Source organism: Vicugna pacos, chromosome 26, assembly GCF_048564905.1.
Source record: "Vicugna pacos chromosome 26, VicPac4, whole genome shotgun sequence".
NCBI classification, from domain to species: Eukaryota; Metazoa; Chordata; class Mammalia; order Artiodactyla; family Camelidae; genus Vicugna; species Vicugna pacos.
In genome coordinates, this window is record NC_133012.1 from 26389934 (window position 1) to 26400902 (window position 10969).

General features: G+C 44.8%; 1 long non-coding RNA gene across 1 annotated transcript; it reads left to right on the forward strand.

Annotated features, from left to right (window-relative positions):
- Positions 1 to 1230: 1230 nt before the first annotated feature.
- Positions 1231 to 10711, forward strand: LOC140689531 (uncharacterized). Its single transcript, XR_012064572.1, has 3 exons — positions 1231 to 2047; positions 9039 to 9168; positions 10097 to 10711. It is a non-coding gene; the product is annotated as an uncharacterized lncRNA (long non-coding RNA).
- Positions 10712 to 10969: the final 258 nt, after the last annotated feature.

A 10969-nucleotide genomic window follows, 5' to 3' on the forward strand; every position in this document is an offset into this window, starting at 1 on the left:
ATATTAAGATTCTGAAAAAATATAGTGTTTCATATGCACTATTCATTTTGATGTTGAAGAGTTTATGCAGTAAACAGGTGAATTAGTTGCTTGTTTACATGGAAACATGACCCATGAATTTGAAAACCTTGTGTGTGCTGTGATAAATAGGACCTCCGAAATACAACCGGCCTCACGTCTTCTCAATAAGAGGGAATATGGCCCTTCTTGTCCTAATGAACTGTGCTGGTTCTGTGAGTGCAGAACAATGCCAAGAGTGTTTGGCCTCTTCTTAGGGTGCATACTCACAGGGTTGGTTTTATGATCCTATAGTAATACTTTTTTCTTTCTGTTATAGTTAAACAATTGTCAGGTTCTTATTATACTCAGATTCTAATTTCTGGACTGAGTCTGCTTCATCTTGGCAAATCATCAAGTACAAATTATATCACAAATAAATGTTGGTTAAAATATTCTGCCCCACAGAACATGGCATGGGGTTCTTGGCATCTGTACCCTTCACTCAATGTAATGCCCGTTCTATGTAGTTTGGGTTGTCAAGGGCTGTGTGTGTTGTTGTTGGTGGTGGTGGTGGTGTGTGTGTGTGTGTGTGTGTGTGTGTGTGTGAGTGAAGCAGCGTGGGAAAGAGGCTTGTAGAAGATTAGAAGCGATGTTGCTTTCCAAGTCAGCGATTGCCAGTTCATGGGGTGCAATGGAAATCAATTTAAACAGGAGCACACAGAGTGTAATTAATAAAGTGTTTGGAGAGAGAGCAAAACTGGGCTCCCTCTGTTAAAAATCCAAATTACTCTTTTTCTTACGAATTCTCATTTTGAAGGCTGAAGTAGCGTACATAAATTTTAATATTATTACATGCACAGTATTACATTTCAGCATTATTAGATTATAGGAGTGCTGTTTTCCTCCTGAATTCTCAAAATGCTGCTTCAATATAACGAAGCCAAATCGTCTTCCTCTGGCGTCTCGTGTCGCACCTTGAAAACACCGCGCGCCCGGACGCGTTTCCCCTCCTGAGGAGGGAGTCGTTACGGTCAGGATGCTAGTTTGACTCGTGTTGCCAAGGGACCGCCGTTGGCTCATAATCGAAATTACTGGGTGTTCGGAGCGAGCGTAAGGAATGAACAAGCGGGAAGAAGCTGCAGCGGGCACGTGCAGCGCGGCCGGAGCGCCCCCCGGGCACGGGGCGCGGCGCGGACACGGCCGCCAGGCGGGTCCCCGTGCGGGCAGCGCGGCGGCGGGGACGCCACCGAGCGGACGTCGCCCTGACCTGCCTCGAGCAGAGCGGGGAGCGGGTGCGCCCGAGCGCCAGGGCCCGAAGAGAGCTGGGCCTGGCGCAGGCGGTGAAGGCCGGTACAGGGACGGCTGTATTGCAAGCAGATACCTTCACAGGAGGAAGTGTCTTTGGCAGTTTCTAAACGAAACAAAAAGACCGCATCTGTGGGGTATCTTGATTATCTCCCTTCTCATGGGAGAGGATTGTGAACGCTAATAAGTCAGATTGTCAAGAAAGTCTGCGAAGCTGGAGGAAAGGATCTGTAGGACAACTTTACTGTAAAATACTTGGAGAGAGTGCAATTTCTGTGCCGTTGTCACACATGAATCCTCATGTATTCATGAGGAGCTCTGGCCAAAGGAGTATTAGACCTTTTCAAGACAGAGATGTGAAAATATGTAAGAAGGAAGAACAGGCAAGTCGGTCTGTGTCAGGGACTGTCTAGCCGCTCACCAGACTTCTTTCCTTTCTAGTCGTACGGTTAGTCCACACGTCTCAGACTCCCTTCCCAGGTGCGGTCATCATACAGCTGATTTCTAGCCGGTGGGGTGGAGTGGACGTGGTGAGCATGATGTTTCCAACCATTGACCAAATACAAGGATGCTCAGCCCCAGAAGAGGGCGCATCCTTGGTACAGAAGGAGCCTGGGTCCTCTCATGCCCAGATGGAAGGCTGCCTGACAACCAAGAACACCCTTTTTGAATTTCCTGTGGGCAAGAGATAAACCTATTGTCTTAAGCCTCTGAGATTTTGGAGGACATCCAGCTTGTCGTGGTGAGCATGCTTCTGATAGTGATTCTTAAGTCAGAACTTTTCATGGGAAATATAATCAATTGTTGACCATCATCTATTCAAGGACATAAAATTATTTTTATGGACAGTTTTATCTCTGTTTAGTTGGCTTTGGGCTTGTCAACATTTATTAAGGGCTTTTTACTCTGAAGGCACCCTCCTTGGGGTTGGGTAGATCGCATTCGATGGGCTATAACATAGGAAGTTAGAAGTCCTGAGAGCTCACGGAGAGGAAACAGGTCAACAAGCTGTCTCCTGTGCGTGTCCTCTCCTCCAGGACCTCCGGTGAGAACAGAAGGAAGCAGTTCCGTAATGTACCATTATGCTGCATGATTCCCCTCCTTGGACATATTTTTCTATACAATGTTTGTTTTACACACAACACCTTTAAATATGAGCGTTGTGATGCCATTTCTTTCTTGTCTTTTGCATAAAAAGTTATATTTTTCTATGAAACATCTATAAACCGTAGATCTTACGAATCTGTTGTCTTGAGCCGGAATCTCATTGAACAAGTGCTATTTGCAGCTTTATCAGAAGATCAGGACAACACCAGCACCTGGTATCATGCAAGACACTCCTAATGGAGAGCGTTTATGATGGACTAAAAGTATCTCAGTATCTGAACAAGTCGACCTAAAGGTGCAGCGGGGCCAGTGGCTGGGTTTGGACTCCCAATATTTAAGAAACTGTGAGAGTCTTTTATTAGCTTAGTTAGCAAATAACTCATGAGTGTCTGTTTCATGTAATGCAAGGTGTTAAGCATTATGGGGAATATAGAAAGAATTAGGAAAAAAGATATAAAATTATTATTTAGTTATAAGTCTTGAATATGGTTCAAGGTGATAAATATCATAATATAAACAATTCTCTAGATATTTAAATAGAAGAAAGCTTAACTCCATTGCTGATACAAGAAAGATCTCACACTGAAGAAGCTGTTTCTGCAGCTAAGTAGTGAAACACAGGACGCTTTGACCCAGGTACTGATGGACCTCTTTCTACAGCCTTGTTGTCAGTGGTTTAGATTTATTTTTTAAAATAGAATCCATCCTAATCAGATGTTCCTCCGAAACTCTTCACGAGACTCGATCTGATGTCCTTGAGGAGTCTCTGTCCCCTCTCCAAACAAGACACTCACTGCTTCACAGACCCTCCTCTCTGTCTGGGACGTGCCCTCCTCCTGAAGGTGGCGTTGGCTGGCCGGTCTTCGGGAGAACATGGCAGAATCTCGGTTTCACTTTCTCTGTTCTTCGGAGGCCTCAGCGTGTCTCTGAAACGCCGTGCTGCGTGCCGGCGTGACTTGACGGGAGGCGCTATGGGAAGGAAACACCTGAGGCTCGGGGCGTCTGGAGACACTGAAGTGAGCGGGTTTGTGTTGACACTGGGCAGGCATTTGTAGAAGTCAGTGTGATGACTTCCTGTAGAGATGAAATAATCTTCTGTAGGAGTTTCACCACAAGTTGGTTACTAGCTGATTTGGGCACCTCAGAGCTTGGGAAGCAAATGGGTTACTGTCTCCCTAATTAAATTCCATCAATGACATAAAAAGCAGTAAAAAAAAAAAATAAAAGGCAAGAGAATACTCTTCATAAATTACTCATTTTATTTGGAATATCTTCATGTATTAACCAGGTTCACAAACTAGAAATTTCCCTGTTGCAAGACACAAAATTTTTGCTCAGTTTTCACTGGAATCATATTAGGAAGCGAAGTGTTTATATCGTGCTAAAACGAAGGCATTTATTTGGGAAGCAGTAGATATATGGAGGAAGATATCTTCAAAAATAGGGTCCTGGGTATAATTTGCAATTGAGGAGTTAATATACGAAATTTTTTTTTCTCTTCTTGTTTCCACAAAAATATATCTTTAAGGATGAAAATTTTCTTTGAATACTTTGCTTAGCCTTTTGGCAATCAGTTTATTTGATCTGTTATTTCCACTTAATCTGCTGTGTGTAATCCTTCTTTTGATGAATACAGTTATAAATAGTATTATAATAGAAATTAAAGGTGGATTTCTATGATAACTTATTCAACATCAATTCTCTCTCTTGTGTATTTCAAGTAAATTGGACACAAATTATCTGCATGAAGCAATCACACTTTCCAAAAATATGCCCTTTTGCATCTTTTGTTATCGGTTAATGTGCTTATAAAACTTGTATTTGTTATTTAAATTTACCATATTAGCTGTCAACATGCTGCTTAATGAAGCAGACGCTTTTTGTTCAGAGAAGACGAGTGTCTACCCTTTGATTAGCTGTTATTTAAAAATGTGCTGATGAGAGCAAGTTGGTTATTTTTCAATTGGCTGATCTGCGTGTTACTAACTTTAAAAAAGAACTATGTGTACATACTTACCAATGTGATTGTGACTCAGTATCATCTAATTCAAGCCATCATCGAAAAATTAATGGGTGAAGGTTTTTTAGATTATAAACATAACTGAAATTATGTTATTGAAATTCAAATCCCTTAAGAAAATTTAAGGACATAGTCAATGGGAGGTCCTGAAAAAGCTCAATTTCAACTTGAAAATTCCCTGGGATGGGATACCTTTTGGGTTTTGAACGTTCACTCTTAAGCAACATCAATGAAGTTTTCTTCTTTCATTTGAACTTGCCCTTACATTTCAGGGCTTGGATTGAACTGAGCCTCAGCTTGGGGCGTAAGCGTTTTTGTGACTGATGTCTGTTAGCATCAGCACATTTGAAGATGAGTATGTTTAATTTAGATCTGTGATTTAAAAAATTTGTGGTTGGCAAACCAAAAGCTTATATTAATTGAGACATTTTCTTAAAATTCTCGATTCAACTAATATGTTGAAACGCCAACCAACACTAATAAGAATGGTGACCGCTGGCAGGTAAATGCACCTGCCCTTCTACGCTGCCACGGTGCTTAGGGTGAGTGCTCTAGGGCTTGCTCCAGGTACTTAAAGCCATCCAGGTCGTGTGCGGGGTCCTGGAGGTTAACATGTCTGCGGAGTGACGGACACCAGGAGCACCGTGTAGCAGCTGAAACTCAGGGAAGAAAACCAGCACAGAAGAGGACACAAAGAGGGTTCCTGAAGCGGTGGGAGAGACACGGCAGGTAGTCAGTTTTGGTGTTCCGGAGACTGAGGGTGGGATGAATCTGGGCTTGCCATCCAAGTCTGAAATGCTGCGCTGTTCCCACTGCCTCTGATTCTTAAGTGGCCCGAGCCGGCCCAGGCCCCTGTCATGACTGGTGTTGCCTGCCGTGCCCTGAGTTAGACTCCGGCAGCGGGACCGGGCAGAGGGCACGGCTTTCGGAGCCTGCATGGCTGTGGTCTGGCAGGAGGTGTGTGCCAGCACCTGAGGCTGGAGGGGGACGGGAGGGTGCGTTCGGGTTCTCTAGAGAAACAGGACCAGTGGGTTAGGAAAGCGAAGTGGGGATTTACCAGGGGAGGGCGCGCAGGCTCGGTGAGCAGCTGCCCTAGTTTCTTTGGCAGATTGGTTACACAGGGTGTCAAAATGAATGGGCAGAATAGTCTCTGGGAGGGAAGGGTTTGGGGTCATGTTCCCTGATTTTCCTCCCAGCTCTGCTCACCCGAGGGAAGGAGGGGTTTTTGTGCTGATTTAATCTGAGTCAGAAGTGGCCCGGTGTCAGTGCGTGGTGGGTGTTTCTAAGCTGCAAGGCTGACGTTATTGAAACGAGGGCATAATGAGCAGGCAGGAATATTCCAGTGCCAGGGACTCCTGCCTTTTCCCAGCTTTCTTTGTTGGCCTCCAGGACACCTGTTCCCCCCAAATGTGTGACTGCTTACCAGTCCCATGGTTCCTGCTTCTCCCTGCCTGCCCAGGGCCCCTGTTGTTTATATGATGTAGGGTTTCCTGCGTTTGGCCCTGAGCCCGCCTCCATTTCTGCCCAGTCCCTGCCCATTGGCCTGTGTCCCCTTTCTCTGCTCGTATCTGGCTACCTGCCTGCTCTAACACTAGGGTGTGTGTGTAAATGCCAATTTCTTGTAATAAATCATGCATGTATGTGTGATATATATAAGCTATGTATTTTACAAACACAATTATTTTATGATATAAATCATTTATATCTATATATCTCTATCTCATCTGTATCTATATATAAAATATTGTAACAAATTGGCCCATGTGATTATGCAGACTGAGAAGTCCCAAGAGCTGCTATCAAAAAGCTGGAGGTCCAGGAGGGCTGGTGGGGTAAGCTCTCCTCCAAAAGCTGGCATTCTCAAGACCCTGAACGATGTGATGTGTCAGCTCTTGTGCAAAGGCAGGAAAAATGAAACTGATGCCCCAGTTCAAAGGTGGTCAGGCAGGACAAGTTCCCTCTTCCCACAAGAGGGTCACCTTTTCACAATGCTTTAAATCTAGGTCCCTGTGTTCTGTGTGTTTTACTTCCGTATTTGCTGTTATTTTCAGAGTCTCCTATTCCTTTCTTTACTTGTTGGCGTTTAAGTTGTATCCTTGACATCACATGAGATCTTGGTCTGCAACCCTTGGATTTGGTCCTAATTCTAACCATGATGAGTATGAGCACTTTCATGACTGAAACTTTATTCTGTATGTATAAATGGGGGTGATGCTACCCCCCCCACTTTGTAATCGTGAAGATACAATGAGATAAGTATTTTCAGCCATGAAGCACTCTACAAATAGTAAGTACTCATAGTTGCAAATGGTCCTCCAGGACTGCAGTGTCATCGCACAAAGCTTAATGAGTAGGTACGTCAATGCTTTAAACATAATTTAAATTCATCCCACATCTAGAAAAACACTCTGCTTCCAAATTCTTTCCAGAACACTACCCTGTTATTTCTTTGATTAGAAATCTTCCACGTCCACTCATTAATGTCTACAGGGATTATTCTGGGGTTTCATCCCTTCCGGTTCCAGGTCTGACTTACTTCCCTGGTCTTCCCTGACAAGGTCGAGGCTCTAGTCACTTAATCTGACGCGATTAAGCAGACCCTGCCTGGATACTTCGCTCCGCTGTCTCTGCCTGTAATGATTCACCTTTGGTAGGAGGAGCACCTCAGGCATCATCTCTGCAGAGATCCGCTCCTCCCCCTCCTCCATCAAAACTCGTGGGGTTTTGACAGCCTCTCACCTGCGCTTTCACAGAGCACTTTGTGTGTTTATTATATTTTGCCTGGGAGTGAGGTTCTGCGTATATAGGCTTAAATGGAATATAAGTTACCTAAAGACAGGAACCACGGCTCAATCCTCTGTCTCTTCATCAGCACAGCGTCCTCTTCATGTAAAATGCCTACGACATTTCTAATAAATTGACTTCCATGATTGTGAGAAAGCCCCCGAAATCTGGTTAAATCAGTCCTTTTCAGCAGAGATCAGACTTACTTCTTCAACCTGTACAGTGAGCTGTTGCTCTGACAGTGAAAGGAAACATCTGTACATTAAAGACGGATGACGTGGCAAAGGAATATTCAGAGCTTCTGAGACAGCAAGGCTTATGTTTCAGATAAAACGTGAGAAGTGTGAGCCCTCTGGCGGGGCACATTCTTGATAGCCCTGAAGTATCAGAAAGGCAAAACAAAAAAATTTCAAATTAAAATAATTAAAGAAGGTAAGACTTCTGTCGTTTTTCGTTAGATCAGGGAACAGTTGCTTTAGAAATGAAATATTCTGTTTCTGAGGATGCACGTGGACATAGGGCAGTAATAAACTGTCTGCCGATAAATTAGGACTTTTTTTGGCAAACCCAGTGTGTATGCAGATACTGAAACCCAGGAGAGTAAGTAAACATGAAAACACCCACCAGGTTAATAGTTACAGTGAAAAATGGACAAGGGAGGGGAGAGAACCCCCTCCCAGGGTACCATCGTGCTGCTGCTGTGATGCGGGAAGGATGCTGCCATTGGTTTATGTGCTTCCTATTAGCACGACCGCCTAATTGTCTTTTTCCCCTCTCAGCAGCATATACATATGAGGAAGGGATTTCACTTTCCATACCACTTACTCATCATTCTCATGTTTATTTGAATTGGCATTCTTTATTTTTCTAAATTTGATATGTCTTTTCTCCTGTTTTTCTGAGGCTATGGATTCATTTCTGTTGTGACTAACATAATGTTTGACATGGTTCGTAGAAACAGAGCTTGATAGTCTCAGAAGCTCTTCTTGAGGGGTTGAGACGTTGCCAAGCAGAGGGACAAGTCTGAGCTGAGCCGCTCACAAATGTTTTCATGTGGCCCTGCGGCCAGTGTCTTGGGGTGAGGGGAAAGGGCGACACCCGCTCGCTGTCATGGGGGACTTTCTACTCTGAGTGCACCACACAGAGGAAGCAGCAGAGAGCTTTCCAGAGTTCCCAGAGAAGGCAGGAAGGGGAGGGAGACAGAAGGAGAAAGATGGAGTGGAAGACTCCAAACATGCAAGTCGGTGTGAATGAATGCGTGAGTGAATAGAGGAGCGGAGGAATATGTACGTGAATGAATAACAGCCATTTAAGCCAACAGGTCCTGGAATACCCGAGTGACTGAAATAGCTGGAAGGTCGCGGGCTTCTACACAGAAGGTGGTTCACGTTTCAATCGCTTTGAAACTGACGCACGCAAGAAGTTAGGGTCAGATGAACACAGCCGTTACTGGCGTGTCGATGGGAGCTGTGACGGCATTTATCTCCCTTAATTCCAGTGTTTCTTCATATTCTAGTTCGAAGTGTTTTCAGTTTTAAGTCTTTCGTCCTTATTCATTCAGTCATTGATAGACATTAAGCATCGACCTCGGCGCTGGCTGCCCGGGAACCACGGCCAGCGTCACGGGAGCGCGTCAGAACTGGGCGGCTCCAAACGTGCTGTTTAACGATGGTTGTGTGCGTACCGTGAACGCAGCTACTCTGGGCGTTAGACATTTAGGAAGAAGCCAAAACGTACTGATCAGTGAGCTTTATCGCAACTTTGATCAGTCAGTACCTTATCATCAGTTCGTGCTAGTCAGTGCTTTTTTTGCTACCTGTAGAGTTTCCCGAATCATGCACGCTTCAGGTGATGGATGGACACGGGGAACTTGCCTTGGAACTCGTGCTGTTTTCTCTGTTAATACATCTCTTGCCCCCTTTATGATGTCACGCCTCCCTGCTGCCAGCGTTGTAAGTCATTTCTCTTTTGCACAAGCTCTTCATATTTTTTAGGGACAGCCAAATCCATTTTTACTTGCTACCTCCCCAAAAGCCACGATCTGAGCCCCTGAAGGGGATGCGTTAATGAAGAAGTGCAGTCAACACTGCCCTTGTAGGTCGAAGTAAATATCAGCTCTAAAATATGCAGCTTGGGTACCGCGTAATTCCAGCCGTGTCTCAGCGGCTCCTGGTCCCCAATCCATCACTTTCGATGAGAAAGTCTAAAGCAGGTCAGAGACTCCATCATTTATCAGCACTCTCTCTCAGACGTGCGTGTGGGTGAGAGGAGCACGTGTTATGCCCATTTTTCTTGTGGCGTTTCCCCGGGATATTTTCAGATAAGTTTTGTAAGGTACAACTTAATCTAACTTCACCCCAACTTCTTGGATGGCCTGGCAGACTCCAGGGTGGAAAGGATACTGATTTATTTCCTTATTCCTTTATTTTTCTTCTGCAGACTCGTTTCTTCCCACTGAAGAATGGTGATGTGTAATAGAATAAACTTAAACTCTACTTTTTGCTTTCTTTCGTACATTTTAGTTGAATATATTTGCTCTTCATTTTCTTCTCTTGATATCTTGTCACTCAAAAGGTGTTCATTAAGCAGCTGTAAAATGCCAAACATGGTTCTGCGTGATGGGGATGCAGTGGTGAGTGAGATAAACACGGCGCCTGACCTGGGGATTTCTGTTTCTGGGGGAACCACCTCATTTTCTGTTACAGAGCCACACGTGTTATCTTGTGAATTAGAAACAAAAAATACACTTACACTTTTGGACACCGTCAGCTTTACTCTGAATAGTGTCCCATCAAGGTGCGGGGGAGTTTTTAGCCGTGCCTTCTTCTCAGCACTTGGGTATCGCTTGCTGTATTCTGAGACCTATGCTTGTTTCGACAGCTGGAGAATGAGCAGGAGACCACATGTCTTCCTCAGCACTGCGGCTTCTCACCTGTGGCAGGTTTCAGGCTTCTGGGGCTTTTCCTGAGAGATTTCCTCAGGACGGAGTGGAACTTTCAGAATTCCTTCTTGTGAAACAGCAATGTGTCTCTGCTCCCAGTGTCTGCTAATATTTGGTCTTTGCCTCTGGTTCCTGACACGGAGCTCCTAAAACCCTTGTAATTTTCTGAGCAGTGGGGTTGACAGGAACATCTTACAAGAGCTTGTAAATCCTTGGAATTTCCTGGGTGGAAGAAGCACCTTTCGTTCTGATGAGCTGCCTCTTGCTGGGCTTCTGGGCAGCGCTGTCATGGGAAAGATCAAGTGTGATTAGAAAGATAGAACTTTGAGTCTCACCTTGTCCTTTGGAGAGAAGAAAGAGGCTGGAGAGTAAGTTAATAATCATACCTACATGACGAAGCCTCCAAAAAAAAAAAAAAATCCCCGAAGTATGAAGTTCCAAGAGCTTCTGGTTTGGTGAACACATCCTGCCTGGGAAGATGCTGCGTGAAGACTCCTTGGGAACAGAAACTCATGCCACACTGGGGCCTTCCAGACCTTCCCCCACCCCCGTCACCTGGCTGTTCACCCGTATCCTTTGTCTTAACCTTTGTTGTATAATAAACTGGTAAACACAAGTAGTGTTTCCCTGAGTTCTGTGAGCCATCCTGGCGAATTATTGAACACAAGGAAGGGGTCATGACAACCCTGATTTACAGCCAGTGAATCAGCAGTGCATGTGGTAACACGGTGCTTACAGGGGGCTTCTGAACTGGGGGAGTCTTTCGAGACCAAGCTCCAAACTGCTGGGATCTGTTGCGAACCCCAGGTAGA